Raw genomic sequence first — 19,901 nt, 5'->3', positions numbered from 1 at the left:
GCAACTTAGAAATCCTGTTTAATATATTAGGGTGTTAGTTATCTTCCATTTATAGCAAGATGGATTCAGTTTTTATTGACTAGTATGACATAACTCCTTGAAGAATATGGGAATGGATCCTGGTTCCACTCCTGACAGAGGGGAATGCTACTATACTTGCATTTTGGGCCAAGAAAAAAATTAAAAAAAACATGTTTTTCCACACACACTTTCGCTTTTTGCCTTCTTATTTAGAAGTTATTTCAAAATTTAAAGAAGACTTCAGTTCACAGGGAGAAGCCTTGAGTGGTGATCATAATGAGTTCACTCAATTTTCCACATTGTTAGTCTCTAAATGACAGGAGTGGGCTGTTGATCCAACTACTCTTAGGCATTAGAGAAAATTTAGAGCTGGTAAAAAGTACCAAATTTATAGTCCTGTAGACAGAAGCTCTCTATGGAGCTTCTAAACAACAAGAACAAAATAGCTTGAAAGCAGTGAGGCAAAACTCTCTATATTATTATGGATTTGCCAGACAATCAAGATTCTAGTAAGGCCCTAAGTGAGGGTGATGTGATACATCACAGGCTGGGAAAACTGATGACCATAATAATAAAGTTCTAGATAAGCAGGAAGCCTATTTTCCAACTAATTTATTCTGAAGCCCATTAGGGCACAAGCCTGTTCAAAATCCAAAATTATTCACAAACTCATATTAAGAGGTTGCTCTATATTACAGATGGGTCATTGTTAATAGCAGGTGTCTTCTGCCATTTGAATCTTTCAGATGCAGGTCTTTTCCACATGCTTTTGGGATCAGCCTTGAGAATCCAACTAAGATCTAATTTAGTAACCTAAATAGACATTAAACATCATCACTGTTTCTCCTACTATTTACCCAAATGCAGATATGTACTTGTAACAAGCAGATTCTACATTAGAGCAAGAGTAGAAATCCAGTGTGGGAATTTTCATGATTTTGCCAACTACATATTGATTCATCTTGGTAGTCAGACTACAGAGAAATCCTTTCAAGTGTTCAGAATTCTTGAACTTTGAACCTTGTCATCCAGTTCAATATTGAATGGTGTATATATAATAAATTTCCTCTCAAATACATAAACGTGTTCATTACTGTTGGTTTAAACTCAGATCAAGTCTATCTATAGTGACTCTTCAATAATACTATATGGTCTGTTTCCTTCCAATGTTCACTTTCATAATCTCCTGGAAGGAAACATGCTGTAGTAGTTAAAACACAGGGGGTCTGAGAGTCAGCCATGTCTGGTATGGGAGACTGAACCATGCCTCTAGGAATTTGTGTACTGGTTTTATTCCTTCCCACACTGACTTTGAATTTGGACTTTATTTTGACCAGTGAGGCATTAGCGAGCATGCTGCACAGTGAGGCACTTGCCACGGGGCCTATGCCCTGGAGCAATCCCTGGAACTGAACTGCGTAATATGTGAAAGTTTAAGCTATTCTACTGTGGAGAGCTGTGAAGAATGACTCATCATGTAGGAAGAGGGGACACATGAAGAATTGAGACCAACAGTTAAGCTTCTACTTGAATGTAGACACGTAAGTGGCCCCAGCCAACTTCAGGTGGAGTAGAATAACTGCCCGGTAAACCTACAGAATCATGACGACTATCAAGTGGTTATTTTAAGGCATTGAGATTTAGGGTAGTTTGTTACACAAAAATAGATAATTGATATATCTTGGATCAAACTCAGGTTCCATTTCTTGTCTAGCCATGCAAATTTGGCTAGTTGTTTAAGCTTTCTAATTCTTACATCTTTCAGCTCTATGTTACAGGTAATAATTGCAGTACTTCATAGGACTGTGCAATAGAACAAAGTAATAAATATAAATAATTTAGTACAATACCTGAGCCATTATAAGTGCTTAGTGAAAGTTGCTCTGTCACGTCCGATTCTTTGCGACCCCATGGACTATACAGTCCGTGGAATTCTCTAGGCCAGAATACTGGAGTGAGTAGCCTTTCCCTTCTCCAGGGGATTTTCCTAACTCAGGGATCGAACCCAAGTCTCCTGCATGGCAGGCAGATTCTTTACCAGTTGAGTCACAAGGGAAGCCCAATGAACAATAATTTTTATCATCAGTTTCATCACCTCAACCATCATGACCATTACAACAATCATCACCACTAACACCAACACCCGTATGAACGCTGCCAGAAACACTTTCCTGATATCTAATCCTTTCATGATGCCCTTTGTGTCTCTGGTCTATAATGAAAATCAATCCTTTTTAACTGATACATTTTTAATGCCTCATATACAGGCAAAACTTTTTTCCTTAAGGTCAATGATAATGTAATGAAAATAACTCATTTAGGTAGCCTTTCACATTATTTTATTAGTTTACTAAAGAGATTTGGCAAAATCACTAAAAGTAAATTTAATAGTCCTATTTGAATTTTTGTTTTATTGTCATGAATATTAAGTCTTTAAAAAAAATTCTGGCTATTCTAAAAAAAAAAAAAAGAAAAAAGAACCTGTGTCTCCCATGAAAAAGGAATTTTCACAAAAGAATAGATTTTGTTGTGTACTTTGTATATAAGGACATAAAATAAAATATTAACCTGAGAGAGGAATATTTATACCTATTGAATGAAGGCCAGGAAAGAATGTAGTGTGTGGTCTAAAACAGTGGCTCCAAGCTCTATTCCTGATTAGAAACATCTGGGATGACTAATAAAATTCAGATTCCTGCGCACTTCAGTCCTCTCTCAATCCTCTGTTTATAACAATTGTACCAAAGGATAATATTTTCATAGTCAGGTGAGGAAAGCATTAAAATCAGATTAATTTTAAAAATGAAAATTCAGATACCCTATGATTTGATTACATTCTTTGGAGTACAGGGATTTTTCTATTGCTCTTCAAATCCAATCAGGTGGGGAGTTGAGTATTCTACCCAGGGCCCGACCACGTACAATTTCAATGTCTCTTCTCTTCTTTCTACTTCTTCCTTCTCTCCCCTCATACTTAGACAGAAGGTAAGTACTCCTAAGTGATACTGATTCTCCTGAAATATGAGGGAAAACTTATGGGGTTGGTAGGCCTTTGCTGGTATTCCCTAGTGGCTCAGTGGTAAGGAATCCTCCTTGGAAGATTCAATGCAGGAAATGTGGGTTTGATCCCTGGGTAGGGAAGATCCCATGGAGAAGGAAAAGGCAACCTATGCCAGTATTCTTGCCTGGGAAATCCCACAGACAGAGAGGCCTGGTGGGCTACAGTCCATGGGGTTGCAAAGCGGTTATTGTTAGTCAACTCAGCTACTAAACAACAACAAAAACAACAGGCCCTTCCTATTCAAAGTGTGGTTCGTGGAGCAGTAACATCTACAGCGTGTTAAAAATGCAAATTTCAAGCCCTGATAACAGAGAAGTGGTTCTCCATTCCAGTCCCCCATAGAATCACTAGGAAGCCAGAGCATTAACTTTTGGATGCCAGGCACCATCCAAGAGACTCTGAGAGGGCCCAGTAGGTAACTTTTTTTTTTTTTCCCCCTTAAATTCTTTGGTGGGTATAACATGTAGTTTGGGTGGAGACACACTCATCTCAAGGAAGGAGAGCATGAAATTGCAGACTGATTTTACTACTTCTCCTTCCATGGCCTTCTCTAGGCTCTTAGGGAAATCCTGGTTCTGGAAATTCCTTTAGATTTTTTTACACCACTGGACAAGGAACTCTTGGCTTATTACTCAGGGTTTCTTGACCCATCCTACCTAGTCTGATTTCTATCCTGCCTTCTTGATAATCTCCTTGGAATCTGAACAAACTTCAGTTCAATTCAGTCACTCAGTCGTGTCTGACTCTTTGAGACCCCATGAATTGCAGCACGCCAGGCCTCCCTGTCCATCACCAACTCCTGGAGTTCACTCAGACTCACGTCCATTGAGTTAGTGATGCCATCCAGCCATCTCATCCTCTGTCGTCCCCTTCTCCTCCTGCCCCCAATCCCTCCCAGCATCAGAGTCTTTTCCAATGAGTCAACTCTTCCCATGAGGTGGCCAAAGTACTAGAGTTTCAGCTTTAGCATGATTCCTTCCAAAGAAATCCCAGGGCTGATCTCGTTCAGAATGGACTGGTTGGATCTCCTTGCAGTCCAAGGGACTCTCAAGAGTCTTCTCCAACACCACAGTTCAAAAGCATCAATTCTTCGGTGCTCATCCTTCTTCACAGTCCAACTCTCACATCCATACATGACCACAGGAAAAACCATAGCCTTGACTAGACGGACCTTTGTTGGCAAAGTAATGTCTCTGCTTTTTAATATGCTATCTAGGTTGGTCCAAGGAGTAAGCGTCTTTTAATTTCATGGCTGCAGTCACCATCTGCAGTGATTTTGGAGCCCCAAAAATAAAGTCTGACACTGTTTCCATTGCTTCCCCATCTATTTCCCATGGAGTGATGCATAACTTTCATAGTATCAATAGGACACAGTACTATGCTTTCAATATAAAAGTCGAGTCCTTTTAAGCACTGCAATGATGGTAATGCTTACTTACATTATGTTTAGGACTCCAACCCCCACAGTCATTGTTGCTTTTTATAATTTTACTGTTGCAGGATGATGATATGATTATCTCTGAATATACTTCAATATTTTTAAAAATGCCTTTTTTGGGTAAAATCTTACATCTCATGCACTTGAAAACTATTCAACTCAAACAAATTGACTTTCTTTAATCCTTCACAGTTTACTGTGGATTAACCAGTGAGAGAGGGAAAATAGACCTTGGGAGCAAGCAAGATCCAGTCTTCTTTGTGTGTGACTGAACTAAAAACTGGTATTTTCCCCCTGTAATCTTAAAATTGATCTTTAAACAGTGAAGTAAGAGCACTAATAAATCCAAATCAAATACTTGAAAAGTAATGTTTTGACTGAAATTCTTGAGTAGGGAGTAAACAAAGAGAATTCTTTGTAAAATTGTTGCTAGTTCTTGAACTGGCAGCTTTAGCATTACCTGGGAATGCAAATTTTTGAGTTTTAGTGTAGATTTACCTGATTAGAATCTACATTTTAACAAGATAGCCCAAGTGGTTCCTAGGCACATCCAAGTTTGAGAGACATTGATATATTATACAGTAGGACTCACAAATTTTTTCCTCCAATATTTGTTCTTCCCTAAATCCCACCCCATACAGCATCCCATACAGTTGCCCATTCCTCTTTTTTTTCCAAAATATTTGTAAACTTTTCTTGCAACTCCAAACTTCTTATTATCCCCCTCCCAATCACTTGGCTCTTTGACTAAGTCTTAATTTACCAAGAAGTTGAATCTATGGGTAGAGGCAGGATGTGATACAAAGGTTCTGTTTTATTATTTTCTTTCTTTATTGCAAGAAGGGAAAAAAAAATAGTGAAACTTCTCCATCAACTCTAAACTAATAAACTCTCAAAGAAGTCAAATAGGTAATGACCTGATGCAAAATCTTCTTATAAGTCTGACAATGCAAAGAGTCCATGAACATACCAGCTCCTCAGTATTGCAAAAACACACAAACATGTTGAGTTTGTTCTTCCAAGATAGAAATAAAAGGGTACCAATTTCTCAGAGATGAATTAGATTGATGCAAACCACACCCACTCATCTTAGTGTTCAATGAACAATCATAATAATCCAAGGCAATTATGGAAGTTAAGATATTAATTCTTTTTCAGTATTTACATCTTTTAAGAATAGTAGCAAAAACAAAAATACTTATCTGTGCAGTAATGATTGAGTGCTTCATTTTTAATAGAAACACTATAGTATTCGTTCTAAAGATTTAGACACTAACAGGCTACTTACTACTTTTCTAATTTGAGAGATTTTGAATAAGAGTATGAATAAGTGAAGCATCTATGAAAACAAACCTCTCCATTGACATAATGCAATTGAAAACTAAATTCTTTGTTTTCATTGGAAAAGAACAGAAGAAACAAAACATCTTAAAAAATCTAATATATTGCAGAGAACTCTAACTTTTGTTTCTTGAGAGCACACCACTGTAGCCTACATTTTATTATTACTATTATTTTGCACAAATTTTGTACCATGTTTCCTTCTGCCACATATAGCATTACTCAGGAGAAATCCCCACAAGGAGCCACAGTGCATTTGTAACAAAGAAAAATTCTGCTTTCCGATACAATGATTCAACTAAAACAAAGTTGGATTTAATCAGCTATGAAACTGGAAAAATGAGAATCAGCCTGCATATTATGACTAAGTTCATTAACACCTCCATGAATTACAGGGCAGGGGGGGGAGAAACATCTGGTTCTTCTTATCAAATTTCTATATAATTTTAACTTCCTCTTAAAAATTGTGTCTTTAAAATACATTGCACTGTCTTTGATAGCATGAATATTAGCATGTTTTCTCAGGATCATCCTGGGCAAACAGATGGCAAAAGTGAAATGGAAAACATTTGGAAAATAGTAGCCTTTCCTAGGCTCCTGGTATAAGTGTACAAGAGGTTCTTTGAGTTCTAATTTTGGTTCCAATCAGAAGAAAAAAGGGAAGGGTTATATCCCTGGAAAAAACAATGTAGCCTACTCCAGAACATGCCTTTCAGTCCATTTAAGTGCTCACATTTTTGTAGGTTTTATATGGACATAAATCATTTTGAATCTTAGAATGAAAAACATTCACTATAGATTTGAAAAGAGAAAAACCAACTTACCACAGCAGTTTAGTTAATTCATAGGCACCATCATCTGAAACAACAAAAACATATTTTGATATTGCAATCATAAAAACTTCCAAAAACATTCAAATTGTCTTAAAACACATACTGTGAATATATCTACAGAATCAAAATTAAATAAGCAATGAAAATACCTTGTCTGATCTAAATCATTTCATTATTTCAGATGAAAGCATTGCATCCCTACTATTCTACATCCAAATTAGATAATTGCTTTCTTTCAATATCTTTTGCATATGCATACTGGCATATGTATATTTCACAATGTTTTCTTCTGGTATTCACATTTAAAAGTAGGCAGAAATACAAAGTCTTTTGAATAATACAATCTTAGTTCTGGCATGAATGCAGTCATGACACACATCCTAATATACAGCTCTGAGACTGCCATATAAATCCCTTTGCTGAGCTCAAAAAACCTCTCTATTGTCTATACAGAAAAAAAAAAAAAAAGCTAAAGTATTTGTCCCAGTGTCTAGCAGGGTTCCATCAGTTGCTCCTAGTCTACCTAAAATTTTCCCCCAAAACTCTCCAATGCACCCTCATTCTCTTTTTCAAGTTTATCTATCACAGACACTGGTGCCTTTTTTCACACCCTATTTTAAACACAAATGTTTTATTTAACAATATTTTAATTTTTCCCTTTTCCTCTGCCTCAATATTCTTTCTACTCATTCTTCAGTTCCACTTCAATTAGCATCTCCTCCATGAAGCTTGTCTTAATGCCCAGAGAAGGAATTAATCTAAGTGTTCCCCCCATATTTTGTAATTTATGGCTATCTCTCATCATTTAAAGACTAGTTGTATTGCACCTGTTTCTGCTAATAAAGTTTTAATTTTGAAGGACTAGTGATACCATTATGAATTAAACACTTTAGTTTCATGACAAAAAAAATTAAGGAATTAAAGTTGAAGGAAATTTCCTCTATTGATAAATGACATTTTAGGCAAGTTGTTAAATTCTTTTTGTACCATATGGGAATATTTTCTCTTTTTAAAAATTTAAAAACATCTTATTTGAAGGTTTGAATTCTGTACAGAAAGGTGATAATACTACTGGACCTCTATTAATACAGTATATGTTTGAAATTAGTATTTTAAAGAACAGTGACACATTTGCCTTGAACAATTAACATGGTGACCCCTACAGCAAGAATGACATTAGTAGCAGATTCTTAGGGGGAAAAAAAAATCTCTTTATGTACAATGAAATGACAACATTACTTTGTTGGTAACTTTTTACTCCTGGCCAAGTTAATTATGTCAGATCAGATTGTGAAAAAGGGGCTTCCCTCGTGGCTCAGAGGGTAAAGTGTCTGCCTGCAACGTGGGAGACCCAGGTTTGATCTGCGGGTCAGGAAGATTCCTTGCAGAAGGAAATGGCAACCCACTCCAGTACTCTTGCCTGGAAAATTTCATAGATGGGGGAGCCTGGTAAGCTACAGTCCATGGAACTGCAAAGAGTCGCACACAACTGAGCAACTTCACTTTTACACATTCACAATGTCTTGTTCTTTATTCTCCTTTTGGATTCATAATCACTTTCAGCTTCAAAATGTTGACAAACAATTCCATGCAACTGCTCCTATCAGGTTTTTTTTTTCCTTCCTAGATGATTATAACTTGGCTACACATCTGTCTTATTAACAGTTTTCTTATTGCTTTCATATATTAAACATCCAGAAAAAAATATTGAGTTGAATAATTAAACCTAAGTTATCAATGTAAAGATTTTAATGTGGATATTTAAAATAACAGCTGCTGCTGCTAAGTCACTTCAGTCGTGTCCGACTTGTGCGACCCCATAGATGGCAGCCCACCAGGCTCCCCTGCCCCTGGGATTCTCCAGGCAAGCATACTGGAGTGGGTTGCCATTTCCTTCTCCAATGCATGAAAGTGAAAAGTGAAAGTGAAGTTGCTCAGTCCTGTCCGACTCTTAGCGACCCCATGGACTACAAACAGCCTACCAGGCTCCTCTGCCCGTGGGATTTTCCAGGCAAGAGTACTGGAGTAGGTTGCCATTGCCTTCTCCAATGCATGCGTGCATGCTAAGCTGCTTCAGTCATGTTCAACTCCGTGCAACCCTATGGACAGCAGCCACCAGGCTCCCCTGTTCATGGGATTCTACAAGCAAGAATAATGGAGTAGGTTGCCATTTCCTTCTCCCAAAATAAGAGCAATGTTTCTTAATTTGGTGAGAGGAAGAACTATATTAGATGATTTGTACCTAAATCTAGACTGATATTTCATCTTCAGAATTATGTGTTATTTCAACGCTCTACAGTTCTTCTCACAGGAAGAACAATGATATAACACATAATTAAGAAATATATATGCATATATATAGATTTAAATTTGTGATTCAGCAAAGCTCCTAAAATAGAATAATACTCAGTAATTGAACACGTACTGATAGTCTGAGTCTACCACCAGGTCAATAGTAGACACGGTCCCCTATAAGAGTCAAAGTTACCAAAGTGTTTTAACATGAGTAAATCAGATATCATTATGGAAGCAACTTTAGAAATATTAATAATGTTAATATTATTAATAAAAATTTCATTTAATTGAGTTTAGATATAATTATTAATATCTGTAAACCTATGACTTAGATTTTCTTAAAAAAATAAGAGTGTGGACTGTACACACTGATTGGTTAGGGCTATCACTAGTAGATAAAGAAACAGAGAAATGTCAGTGGTGGGCTTCCCTGGTGGCTCAGCAATGAGAAATCCATCTACCAACGCAGGAGACACAGGTTCAATCCCTGATCCAGGAACAACCCATATGCTGAGGAACAACTAAGCCCATGTACTACAACTACTGAACCTATGCTCTAGAGCCCAAAACCCACAACAGCTGAGCCCTCACAATGCAACTCCTGAAGCTCATGTGCCCTAGGGCCCCTGCTCCACAACAGGAGAAGACACCAGTGAGCAGTGTGCACAGCTAGAGTACACCCCGTTCTCTGCAACTAAAAAAAGTCCATGCAGCAACAAAGGTTCAGTTCAGCCAAAAACAAATACATAAATATATATACATATATATATTTTTTTTAAATAAATGTCTTTGGTAAGCAGCCTGGAATTTATTGTTGCATTGTTCTTCTGTGCCAGATGTAATGCAAACATAGCTGGACTAGGGACTATAGGGATAAACGGCTTCCTGAGAACAATGATCTGATGTTAGTCTCCTATTTCACTCAAAAGGCAACCAAAATTTAGCAAAGAAAATCCCATTAAAATAAATGTTTATTAGGGAATGCTTAATTGCTATCTGTCCCCGGGATACTTAAATATTTTCTTTCACATGACTGGAATTGCCAAAGAACAGGACAAATCAAAACCTCTAATTCTAGTAGCAAATTATATTTTCAATGACCTGTATTTTCTAACATGTTCATGTAATTAATTCACTACCTTTATTGATCCATATTTTCTATATTCCTTTTTTTTCCAAATATATTTTCCATTTCCCTCTCTCTTCCTTCTGCATTTTGATTAGGTCCTGAGAATGGCATCCACAAAATATAGGAATCCTTCCAGATAAAATAGATAACTTACTAAGTGTATAACCAACTGATGAAGAAGACAAAAGATCCTATCAAAAACTTTAGAATTTTTGTTTTGATTCTAGAGTTGCTGGCATAAGTATGAAAATGGAGTCATTCCAAATAAGGTGGTTTATGGATAGAACATGCACCTATGTGCTTTTTATGGCTTAAAAGAAGTTTTCTGAAGATTTTTCATATGCAAATTTATTCAAATAGCATTTACAATTAGCATCTACCTCTCTATATTTGACCATTTAATTCTCATAAAGGGTATCTATTTTCTATAAAAGAACCCCAGTGTCTGAGTACAGGAACAGAATACTAAACTAGATATCATTCCAATATTGTGATCATATGATTTGTTAAAAAATGAAGTGAAGAATAAATTAAATATGTATTATTGCCGTCTCTGTATATCCATACTAAACAGAAAGTAGGAATAAGCCAGCTATTTCTATATTTACTTGTAGAACCAATTATAGAAATAATTATGAAAACAAATGCAAATAGGTACCCACTCTGGGCATAGAAAATTATTTTAGCAGTTAAATTCCTGAGTTCCAATAATATCACTGAAACACATGCATGCTTATATACTACATACATATGTATCTTTATCTTATATACACATACACACACACACATGCATATACAGATACAGATACATAGGTGGTCAGAGTAATTCTCCTTTCTAGTTTCATTAGATTTTCTCTTAGCATTTCCTTTTCTTCCTACCAAAACTCCAGTTCATATTTCTTATATCAGTAATGAGCAAGTGAAGGACGTGAGCTTCAGTAACAGAAGATGATGGTAACAGGGGAAGGAACCAAGAGTGAAATGGAACTGTTGTGACTGAGCCTCAGTACATACATCCCGAAAGAGCCCTGGGCCAAAGCCCAGAACAGATTTTGTTAAAAAAAAAATAAAGGGTAAATATTAGGTTTTATTAGAACTTTTTTGTTCTGAAATACAAACAAATTTTATTTCAGTCATAAATAACTAGTACCTCTATTTTAATCATATTAGGCTGAGGTTTTCCTTAGTTTTGTGAGTATAAATGTCAACTAGGAAGTTGAATGCGGAAGTCCATGGTTCTGTGGGAAGGTTAGGGCTAGAAACACACATTGGGAATGGAATCATAGAGATGGTATCCAAGATATGGAAATTAGACAGCATGTCAGTAGCAAAGAGTAGAAGGTTTAGGCTAGAGGCTAAGAAAGCCCAACATGAAGAGTGAGAACTGAAGACAAATCACAATCAAATTCTGTAAACTCCAGGAGTAAACTCCGGGAGCTGGTGATGGACAGGGAGGCCTGGCGTGCTGCAGTTCACGAGGTCGCAAAAAGTTGGACGTGACTGAGCAACTGAACTGAACTGAACTCTGTAACCTTTAGCTGGAGAGGAAGATTTAACTGGGTCTTTATCAAGTCTCTGCTTAATGCCACATTCTGTGCTAGGTATCCTAATGAACAAAATTGACTCCCATTCGATCTGCCTTATGCTTTAGAGCAGTGGTCCCCAACAATTTTTGGAACCAGAGACTGGTTTTGTGGAAGACCGTTTTTCCACGGATCGGGGTAGGGGTGGTTTTAGGATGATTTGAGCGCATTACATTTATTGTGTACTTTATTTTTATTATTATTACATTGCAATATATAATTGAGTAATTAAACAATTGTCACTTGCCACTCACTAATAGAGTTTTGATACGAGTCTGCAAGCAGTTGATTTATCATGGTCTCTGTGAAGTCAAGCCTCTCTGCTAATGATAAACTGTATTTGCATCTGCTCCTCAGTGCTAGCATCTTCACCTCAGGTTCACCTCAGATCATCAGGCATTAGATTCTCATAAGGAGCATGCAACCTAGATCCTTGCACGTGCAGTTCACAGTAGGGTTCAGGCACTTATGAGAACCTAATGCTGCCACTGACCTGACGGGAGGAAGAGCTCGGGTGGTAATGTGAATGATGGGGAGCAGCTGTAAATGAAAAGGCTTCACTTGCTGATCACTACTCACCTCCTGCTTAAGCCCAATTCTTAACAGCACACTCATCAGTACCAGGGGTTGGGGACCCCTGGTTTAGAGCCCATCAAACTATGTTTCTCCAGTATGTCTGTATTCACAAAAACATCCCAGTGGCATTCTAAGATTTTTCAACTTCAACCAGCACTTTATTATTCCAGTGTCAAGCATTTCTTACAACAACCACTCTCTTTCATTTCTTCTCAATTCCTTTCAAAATCTAAAACCCACAGATTACAGCTTAAAAAAAAATGGCTCTATGATATTGTTTTTCCTTGAACTATACATTTCAGGAAAAGGAGATACTACAACAGATTTGCAATGTATTTGCAACTTAATATTATTCTGCTCATTTTATTTGATTTTTATTTTTTCCCTAAATTATAACTGTGCAACATGGGGAATTGCAAAGATTTCTTCAAGAGGAATGATTAAGGTGTTAGATTCTCAGATTTTTTGAGTGTTACCAATCACTAGAGAAGTTACAGGCAAAGCAACAACCTCCATCTAACACACCAGTAGAAGAAAAAAAGAAAATCTTAGAATTTCTTTAACCTTGAAGAAACTATGTAGACAGACAAGGCTTGAAACAAATTTTACAGGCAGTGTCTTGCTCCAGGGCATGTTTTATAGCATTAGCCTGGGTAAATATGCTTCAGTTTCAATTAATAAAATTGTAAATTTAGGATCTATGTTTTAGCAAAGTTACAGTTTGGGTTTATGCAATGTTAAACTAAAGCAAAATAAAGCCATAAATTACCATACCCTCTGAAATACTTTAATATGGTTGGTTCAAAATTGAATTTTTATCCCATTAGTCTAGGGAGATAGTTGCTATAAAAAGGCATTTTCACTCATTTTCATCATTGTCATGATCTAAGTTTTTTTCTTCTAATACTGAAATAGTTTTTAATGTAGCTTTTGAAAATTGTATTGATGTTTGTTCTTTGGCTTTTCTCTTTCTTGAGATAATTCTTAATTTGCTAATATATTGCTAGCGCTACAGCTTTGCATATTTTTTGCTTGTTTAATCTGTTTGTTCTAAAAAAAAATCTAGCAAATTTCCATCTAATTTTGCTATTCTTTTCAAAATGCATTCAAAAATGCATTCTTAGGTTAACTTTGGTTTGAAATACAAAGTGCTAATGTAAAATTTACCTTTGCATTTTATTTAGAGGAGTGGAATATATTGAGAAGATTGAATAACTAAAGCAGGATTTCAAGGAGAATGTTCACACACTTAAGAAGATTTTTAAAACATATTATTCTCTGAAAATTGCCACTGCAAAGAAAGGACCAATCATTTTTCACACAATTTCCTTGATTTGGGGTTGGGACAGCAGAAACCAGACATTTTATTGTCTCTAACTCTGAAGTAGATGTCTTAGAACATCAGGCTTAAATAAACACTGAGCTTTGGTACCATTCAATGAAATAAATAAACTGAATGAACAGTAGGAAGAGGTGGAAGGAGAAAGTTTTGTGGTTGAAAAATGAGCCTTTAAGTATTATTGAGAAAATTGTGATTCTATATAACAAGAAAATCCATAATGTATAATGTTTTTCAAGTTCACATATTCCTGGTGTCCTGCATCCCTGGCTTTGTTCAAGGGTCTCTTTCTTCAGTCTCCCCTTATTAGAGCTGTAGGATCTGGCTGCTTGGTAGGAGTTTGAGAAAGTGTTACTAACAAGTAAATATTTCAACTGCAATCTCTGTCTATTCTTTATATAGTCCCCCAATTAACATGAAATTTCCTCTATAGCAAATTCTGTTCTATTTACCTCTTCTCTCCCTAGTTTCTACTCAAGGGCAAGTATCCCAGTATGTAGTACAATGTTCCCCATAAAATTTTCTTAATTTTCTCGGCACATCCTCTTTTCTACTGTGAATGAACTCAACTTGTCCATAAAGTTCTACTCTTTCACTAAAATCAAGACTTATATTCATAATACTCACTCATTTTTCCAATGGAGCCCACCTCCCTTGCCCCAACAATTCAAATGATAGGAAAAAGGGAAGAATTTGACATACACTTGAGCTTTGAATACTACTCCCAGAAGTAAGGGGATTAAAGCAAGTCTGGGAGATCATGAAGTGGATACTAGAACTGCAAGAGAATGTTTCAGTATCAAAGAGACTTTGCCAAAGTTGAATACTTAAGAAAGGAGTGTACGGGGAGGGGAATGATTCATGTGTAAGCTTCTAGTGGAGATAAGAGGGGACAGGGTTGAGGAACCTTATAAAATATCTGATATGAACACTTTCCTCTTATTTCAAAATATTCCCATTATCATTCACTTATTCTCTTTCTTACATCTGTTGCAGAGGAAGCCTGAGGTCAATTTGATGATTATCAAACAAGGTTATAAAGTCTCAATTAATGTGACTTGATTTTGAAATTATTTAATGATTGAAAATCTTTCTCTCATTAAACTGTTTGCTGCCTTCCAAAACAATGTAATTTTCTGCTTCTTTTTTATTGCAATGTGAAATAAAAACTTGAGTTCTAGAGCTAAAGAGATTAGATTCAAATCAAGACTTTGCCACTAGCTAACTATGTGTTCTTGAGAAAAGTAGCAAATTACTTAATCTTTCTGGACCTCAGTTCTCTCATCTGTAAATGGGAATAATAATGGTATTTATTCCATAAAATATTATTTGTGTGCAGATTTGAGAGGTTTGGCACAGAGTCAGCTTGTGAATATCGTAATGAACTTGTACAATGCCATTCCTCAAACACTCCTCCTGTTTTTTCTCTTTCTTCCAGTTATTATGTCCAATATTTCTCTAATAACTCTTATATTCCTTATTTTTTACTTCTTATTCTTCCCAACTCAGAAAACAAGAATTGTCCAAGATCTTGTATTTGTCTTATTATTATGTCTGCCTTTTCTTTGGCAATTTTATCCATTACCATGGCTTCAGCCTTCATGGGGGCTTCCCATCTAGACATCCCATTGCCACCAATGAGTCACAGCATTCAAGTCAATATTTATACCATATATGCCGCCCTTCTGGTTTTCCCAACTTTTATCACTCCTGCTTTTTGCCAATTTAAAACTGCAGAGTTAATCTTAGCTTCTCTTTCTCTTTTTTAACCACATACACACGTATTTTCATGTTCTTGTTTAGTTTTACTCTCTTTTTCATTCTCACCACCACCATTTCAGTTCATGCCCTTCTTTGTTGCTGTTTAGGCTGTAGGTCATGTTCTACTCTTTGTGACCCCAGGGACTGTAGCCTGCCAGCTCTTCTGTCCATAGGATTTCCCACGCAAGAATACTAAAGTCGGGTTGTCATTTCCTTCTCCAGTGGATCTTCATGACCCAGGGATCAAACCTGTGTCTCCTGCATTGGCAGGCAGATTCTTTAGCGCTGAGCCACCAAGGAAACCCCATGCCTTTATTAGAAGAAGAAGAAGTGAAGTTTCTCAGTCGTGCCCGACTTTTTGCGACCCCATGGACAGTAGCCTGCACCAAGCTCCTCCTCCATGGGATTTTCCAGGCAAGAGTACCGGAGTGGGTTGCCATTTCCTTCTGCAGGGAATCTTCCCGACCCAGGGATCAAACCCAGGTCTCCCGCATTGTAGACAGACGCTTTACCGTCTGAGCCACCATGCCTTTATTACCAGACTTCAAACACTACAGATTGACTTGTTTATTTCTGGAGTTTAAATAAATGAATCATAGAGGATGTTTGATTTTGTGTTTGGCTTTTTCTACTCAATATTATGTTTGAGAATCAACCATGATGATATATATGGCAGCAGTTTATTTTCATTATCATGCAGGATTCCAATATATGAATATACAATGACTTAATTGTTCAACTATTGATGATATTTAGGTTGTTTCCACTTTAAGATTATAAATAATGGTTCTATAAACACACTTAAACATGTTTTGTGGTAAAATACACACAATTCTATTGGATACATATACACAGAAGGCATAAACATCAATGCATAGTAAAGACATTCTTATTGTGTTGAAATAAGAGTGGCTACCTCTAAATGGTGGTAGAATATGAAGAATTTTGTATCTTATTCTAAGCTTTATTTTTTTTTTTTCACAGTAAAGAAATTGGAAATTGGTAAACAAATTTATTTAGGATATGAGTTCCAGCATTAAAAAGCCCGATTCAGGGACTTCCCTGGTGGTTCAATGGTTAGGAATTTGCCTTCCGTTACAGGGCACATGGTTTTGATCCCATGGTCCAGAATTAGGATCCTGTGTACTGTCAGACAGAGCCCCCATGGGGCAGTTAGAGAACCAGTACAGGAAATGAAGACCCAGTACAGCCAAAATACACCTAAAATAAATAAATAAACTAGAAAGTCTGAAGTATATATTCAGGGAAAAAATTCTTTCCATTCAATAACTAAAGTATTAGCAAAAGAAAAAATCAGAACACCTAATTCAAACACCAGTGCTACTATCTATCTCTTCTTATTTACATATTAATAGCAATTCCCTGGTAGTTCAGTCAGTAAAGAATCTGCTTGCAGTGCAGGAGACCCAGGTTTGATCCCTGGGTTGGGAAGATCTGCTGGAGAAGGAAATGGCAACCCACTTCAGTATTCTTGCCTGGAGAATCCCATGGACAGAGGAGCCTGGCCAGCTGCAGTCTATGCGGACACAAGAGTCAGACACAACTTAGCGACTTCACCACCATCATCACCGCTATTTTAAGTTACTTAACCTTATCGAAGTTCAGATTCTTCATTTGCTCATCTGTAAAGTTGGGAAACCTGAACACTGTTGCAAGGAATAAAATACCTATCCCATATAAACTCCAGTTCAGTTCCTGGAAAAACTAACCAGACAATAAGTATTCATTGGGATTGTATCATTATATTTATAATAAGAGGACACTGTTTTGTCTCTCATGATTTTTGGCTTGTGAAATTTGGGTTAGATACTTAGAAGAATTTGTTGTTGTGGAGGAATCAGAAGAATATTTATTATTATTGAACCAAGTATAGGGTAGCAAACTATCTGTAATCTACCCAGAAGTGGGGCTTAGATCTCGGAACCAAAACAGTAAGAGTAACATTGGCAGTAGAATAGAGGGAATTTACTATATCAGTGTCCTGACTGGAACATTACTGATGCTTCTCATGTTTCTTTGTATGTATATAAATATTATGACATCAAAGGAAATGATTATATGTGCAAATTGGGTATCTCTTTCTTAAAATTTTAGATCAGCTGGAACTATACTCAACTGAACCAGCAAAATCTAAAACAAATGAAACACCATTTACAAGAAAGCACTTAAGAAAATCTATGTATGACAAGCAATTTTTTTCAACCCATATTGCTCATCTATGATTCTAAGATATATGTGTTGTATTTACAAATGTGTTCCTATTGAAATTCATACTTGAATTGCTTGTCTATTCAGAATCCTCAAAAATTATAATAAAATAGAATTTTACATCACTGTCAATTGGAGATTCAGTCCAATTAAAAATAATAATTTTCATCAGCTTCTGCTTATTTTTCTGTAATACTGTGATAAATTATTAAACACACACACACAAATCCCCCCAAAAACTAGAAGAGGGCTTCTTAGACGTATGAGGTTACATACTGATAAACTCATCCTTAAATTGAAAATACCATAAATTAAAAAGACATATACTACACTAGCCTCCAAACATCAAAGCTAAGCATAGTCTCCCTTAAACATACTCAGAAATATCAGCCTACAGGTGGACAAAATCATCTAACATAAAGCCTGTTTTATAGTAAAGGGCTGAGTATCTCAGGTAACTTACTGAATGCTATACTGAAAGAGAAAAATAGAATGGTTGTATGGGTACAGAATGGTAGTTACGTGTATTGGTTGTTTCCTCTCATGACTGTGTGGTTGACTGGCAGCTCGGGCTGGTTGCCCTGACCAGAATCATGAGAGAATACCATACCACATATTGCTAACCCAACAGAAGATAAAAATTGAAGCTGTTTCGCCTGATTACATATCACTTTCACACCACTATAAAGTGGAAAAATCATAAGTCAAACATCATAACTTGGGGACCATCTATATTAGATTTTAAAAAATGAAAGAAAAATAGTAAAGAATCTGAGCTCAATGCAGGAGATGTGGGTTTGATCCCTGGGTCAGGAAGATTCTCCTGGAGAAGGGCATGGCAACCCACTTTAGTATTGTTACCTGGGATATCCCATGGACAGAGGAGACTGTCCGGCTACACTCCATGGTGTTGCAAAGAGTCGGATACGACTGAGTGACTAACACTTTGACTTCTTCCAAGGAGAAACAGAGATTTGGGGTTTTAGAAAGAGCCCAGTTTAAAAATCGGCTCCATTGCTTACTGATATTTGACTTTGGGTTAGTTCTGTCATGTGTAGAAAGAAACGATTGTGACGATTAAAGAAAAAAACAGAGCATAAAATATTCTCACAAGCTTGACACAAAATAGGTCTTATGGAACCTTATGTTTCCTATTCCTTTTTACTCTATTTTGAAAGTATTTCCTTCTAAGTAAAAGAAATTTCCCAATTTTTGGTATTTTTATCTTCTTCATTAGAGACTTTTTTTTTTTAATGCTGTTATTCTTCAATCACTAAGTCATGTCTGATTCTTTGTGGCCCCATGGACTACAGCATGCCAGATTCCTCTGTCCTCCACTATCTCCCAGAGTGTGGTCAAATTCATGTCCATAGAGTCAGTGGTGCTATCTAACTATCTCATCCTCTGCTGTCCCCTTTTCCTTTTGCCTTGAATCTTTCCCAGCCTTAGCGTCTTTTTCCAATGAGTCAGCTCTTCTCCTCAGGTGGGCAAAGTATTGGAGCTTCAGCTACAACAACAGACCATCTATTGAATATTCAGGGTTGATTTCCTTTAGGATTGACTGGGTTTTTTGGATACTACTCATTATATCCCAAATACATTAGGGCCTTAAAGTCAGTATTTATCAAGAGAGCCAGAGGCTACAATTCCTTAGACAAAAACTTAGACATAGTTGTTTTAAATATAAATTTTCTAAAATGTGTCTCTACTTCACTCTAGAATATACCTATGTAACAGGATAAGTGCACATTATTATAATATTAGGCTTTCTGATTTTATTACAAAGGTTATATATTATATAGTAAACTTGTCTCAGTATATTACTCTCACAGTATTTTTTTCAAAGTCAGTATTTCTATACCTATGATGCTATTTTAGGTATCTGTCTGCTCTTGCTACATATATAATATCCAATATCTATAATATCCAATAGCATTTTTTATTTTTTTCAATGAACATATCATTGTTTGACTTGAGTTCATTTTTTATTTATCTGAATCATACTTGAGCTTCTCCGTGCTCTTTGGACACTACTAGCAATGATTCTGGAGAAGGCAATGGCACCCCACTCCACTACTCTTGCCTGGAAAATCCCATGGGCGGATGAGCCTGGTAGGCTGCAGTCCATGGGGTCGCTAAGAGTCGGACACGACTGAGCGACTTCACTTTCACTTTTCACTTTCATGCATTGGGGAAGGAAATGGCAACCCACTCCAGTGTTCTTGCCTGGAGAATCCCAGGGATGGGGGAGCCTGGTGAGCTGCCGTCTATGAGCTCACACAGAGTCGGACACGA

At 36.6% G+C, this 19,901-nt stretch overlaps 1 protein-coding gene across 20 annotated transcripts in view; it reads right to left on the bottom strand.

Annotated features, from left to right (window-relative positions):
- PTPRD (protein tyrosine phosphatase receptor type D) overlaps positions 1-19,901 on the bottom strand; it is a 2,536,342-nt gene that overhangs the window by 1,141,331 nt on the left and 1,375,110 nt on the right. For all 20 annotated transcript variants that reach the window (XM_059889411.1, XM_059889419.1, XM_059889414.1 and 17 more), the window contains exon 8: positions 6,686-6,719. The gene's annotated coding sequence lies outside the window, so the exon portion shown is untranslated. The remainder of the gene's footprint in view (positions 1-6,685; positions 6,720-19,901) is intronic.

This window comes from Bos taurus, chromosome 8, assembly GCF_002263795.3.
Source record: "Bos taurus isolate L1 Dominette 01449 registration number 42190680 breed Hereford chromosome 8, ARS-UCD2.0, whole genome shotgun sequence".
In the NCBI taxonomy this organism is placed as follows: Eukaryota; Metazoa; Chordata; class Mammalia; order Artiodactyla; family Bovidae; genus Bos; species Bos taurus.
This window is presented reverse-complemented; position numbering and strand designations above follow the sequence as displayed.